We start from the raw sequence: 3,451 nt of genomic DNA, 5'->3' as shown, positions 1-3,451 counted from the left end.
CCCTCGCTGAAGTGTCAGAGGCCAGGCCTCCCATTGGTCCGAGGATGGTGGCACAGGCAGGGGCACCTGGTAGGCGGGTGGTTCAATCAAGTCCTAGCTCCTGGTTGTCCTTTGAGAGAGCGGGACGAAAGACTACATTCTGCCCTGAATGGTGCTTCGGGCATCTATATGGACACATGGAAAGGAAAGCTTATGAAGTCAAGGATGCTGTAACTGTGTTCAGTGGTTTAACCTTGATCTTGTAGCATCAGAACTAGGAGAATAATTGTATTCCAACAGCATCCTGGTGGGTTGAAAACCTGTTAAGCTGAATACACTAATGGAGAGTTTTCCTTTCCTGTTCTATTTTGCACTTCAATTCCTGGTGCTTTCTCAATTATTTGGCTAACTAGTTTCCAGAACCAAGCAATACACAATTTGTGAATGTTAAAGAACACAACTCAGTTCATGAGCTTGGTTGAGTAAAACAACTTTCTGAAGTAAAATACATTATTTAAATGGATGTTTCTCCTAAAATGACTTTCTACATATTAAAAAAAAATGCCACTGAACTATAAAAACCCTTAAAGAGAGAGAAGGTTCAAAGAGATGATCTTACAATAAGGGTTTAAATTCAGAACCTAAACTCAGGCATGTGCAAATTGAAGCTCATCATTCCAAGAATCGCCTCTCTTCTCCAGAACCTTCTTGAATGTGAAAGGCATCGCATCCTGTTACCTCCACCAGGACTCAGATCTTTTTTTTTTTTTAAACACAATTACTTTATTGATTTCTTACAATCAAATACTGCCGACTAGCATTCCTTCCAATCAATGGATCATTAAAAACAAAGGAGACTTCCTTGGTATTTTCAAATGATGCATTATACAATAAACAAAGTTAGAACTTAAAATGCACCCTCATTAATTATGTAAACTGGTAATTTGTGTTAAAAAGCATAACTAATAATTTGGTTTCTTTCTTCATAACACGGAAATTTAAGTATTTCCCCTGATAGTCTTGAGGTTATCATCGTTATGAGTAGTGCACAGTGTGGCACATACGGTTTCATCCAGAAAGGTGTGTCTTACACACCTTAAACATAACATCATTAACAAAATGCACACATCCATGCCTGAGACAAAGCATGTTTCAAATATGAAGCAGCCCCTCAGGCTGCCATAATATTTAGGTTTTGCATGATCATTTATGGCATTATAGATTAATTACACATGACATACTTTTATACATTTTAACCCTGAAGATAAGAAAAATAATTGTTGCTTGAAAAAATTCTTCCAGGCAGCCATTTAGTTGGTATCAGGAGAAACTGACCCTCCATGAGTTTAGTGTCTGCCAGGTCGGCATCATTAGCTCAAGCCAGTGAATCAGATATGCGACACGCTTCTCAGTGACTGTTTCCCACGTCCTGGCAATGCCTCTTCTCCCACCGTATGCCAGATGACGAGGCATTTCCAGGATAACCCTTGCCTGTGGCCTTCCCTTTTCGTTTTTTGTTGCTGGATTAATTGTATTACTTAGTATTATTTCCTCTTCTCTCTTCTTCTATGGACTTCCATTTTAATTACTCATAAATCCTTTCGGAATATCCTCAGAGAGCTCCATAAGGGGAAGCTCTGGAGATGGAAAATCCGAGGGAGAAGATCGGGTACTGGAATGTCCTTGGCTTTCCTGGCATCGGCTGCAAACCTCCGCAAGGCTGAAGAGGGTGTAGCAGCTTCTGAATGCACAGGTAAGCTCCGTAACTCTGACTTTTCTACAAAATCAGCACCCACATCCAGCCCCTTTTCTACTGGACCTTTTAGAAGTCTGGCCTTTTCAGCCTTTACCTGTTTACTTTCTTTCCTTAATCTTTCCTTCTCCGCCACAAGGAATTTCACACGCCTCTTCAAATCTGCAACTGGGTTGCCTGCTCCTCTACTATTGTTCATCGTGTTTTGGGGCTTTGCTTCCAATACACGGCTCTGTTGCCGAAGGAAAAACAGTCGTGTGTCTGGATCCCTGTCACAGACGCCCCGAGTCTTGGGCAGGCGTTCCTCTTTGGAGGGTTGTGCTTATGCATCTTCAGCAGAGGGGCTGTGAGAGGCCTGAATATGGGCAGCCCCATCCTTGTCTGTGTTCTACTGGGCCCTTTTCCGTGTCTCCTGGATGAGGAGGCGCGGTTTCATGTGGCTATGCCTTTGCAATTCCAGTGAAAGGTGAGCCTGCTTAGCCCGCGTCAGCTCCGTAGCTTCAGAAAGATACACCACGGCCTTTTTGTGACAGGAAATAGCCTCTTCATATTTGCCTGCAGCTAATCAACAGTCTGCTCTGATGATGAGCCAGGTTGAGGGGGATTCAGTTACTTCCATAAGACCCCAGGGTAGGCGGCATTGCCGGGGAACACAGAGGGGACAGCAGAGCAGTGTGATGCAGCTGCGGAGACAGCAGCCCCTGTCCAATCTTTAACCTGCCTCAGCCCTCCCGGCCCCCACTCTGACTCCTGTCAGCCCTTGAAATCTGTGATTTCGACCCATGAACACCTCTTTGATCTGTGCCCAGCAAGGACTGGGGCACACTCTTCTGCAGAAGAGACCCATCGACTGTGCAGCCCTTCCCCAGGTGGCACAGCTGCTCCTGACTCACGGAGCTGCCCAGGGACTGGTCCCTCACCCTGGGCTCCCAGGGGCCCCAGCCCAGCCTGGGCTCACACATGAGCCTAGAGGTTCTATGGAGGCAACGAGAATTTGTCACTGCCATGACTGCTACTTGAGGCTTTAAGTAGAAGACCATACACAGCCTTCTAACCGAGTGGGAACCTGAGGTTGCGTGTCAGTAGCAACTTTATCTGTTGCTAGAACAGTGGACTGTTTCATACACCCTATGCTGGATGTACAAGAAGCCTTGGAATCCAATTGTGGATCATTCCTGTGCTATTAGCATGAATACATTTTTTTCAACTTCAGTTTTTACTTTTGTCCAAGCTATATGTGAATGTAGTTTAAAGTATCAAACAGATCTACAAGGTTTGTTAAAACAAATAGCAGTTCCCTGTCTCCCTCCCTGCATTTTCCCATCTCTGAGGCAACCACTTTCCTCTCTCTTGGTTTTTTACTATTTAACACTGTTGCTAAGTAAGATACTTCTTCATGTCTGAATTTTAAGCTATATATATATGCTATACACACACACACACACACACACACACACAGTCTACTGATGTTCTATTATCTATTGTTGTGTGACAAACTACCCCCAAACAACCTTAAACAACAATCATCTATCATTTATATTTTGATCACAAAACTGCCATCTGGGCAGGGCTGATGGGACTGCCTGTGTGTGCTGAGGCCTCAGCGGGCCTGGCTTGCAGGCTGGGGGTCTGCGTGGTTGCCTGCCTGGTGCTGGCTGTGGGCTGAGAGTGAGCCCCTTCACAAGGGCTTCTCCAAAGCTGCTTGGGCTTCCTCACAGA

The 3,451-nt window shown here is 44.9% G+C and overlaps 1 pseudogene across 1 annotated transcript; it reads right to left on the bottom strand.

The window, feature by feature from the left end:
• Positions 1-736: 736 nt before the first annotated feature.
• Positions 737-2,351, bottom strand: LOC115832304 (annotated as a pseudogene). The gene has a single exon (XR_004027710.1). The product of XR_004027710.1 is annotated as a nuclear receptor-binding factor 2 pseudogene (transcript).
• Positions 2,352-3,451: the final 1,100 nt, after the last annotated feature.

The sequence above is a fragment of the Nomascus leucogenys genome, chromosome 22a (genome assembly GCF_006542625.1).
Source record: "Nomascus leucogenys isolate Asia chromosome 22a, Asia_NLE_v1, whole genome shotgun sequence".
Classification (NCBI taxonomy): domain Eukaryota; kingdom Metazoa; phylum Chordata; class Mammalia; order Primates; family Hylobatidae; genus Nomascus; species Nomascus leucogenys.
Note: the sequence above shows the minus strand (reverse complement) of the source record. Positions and strands in the feature narration are given on the sequence as shown.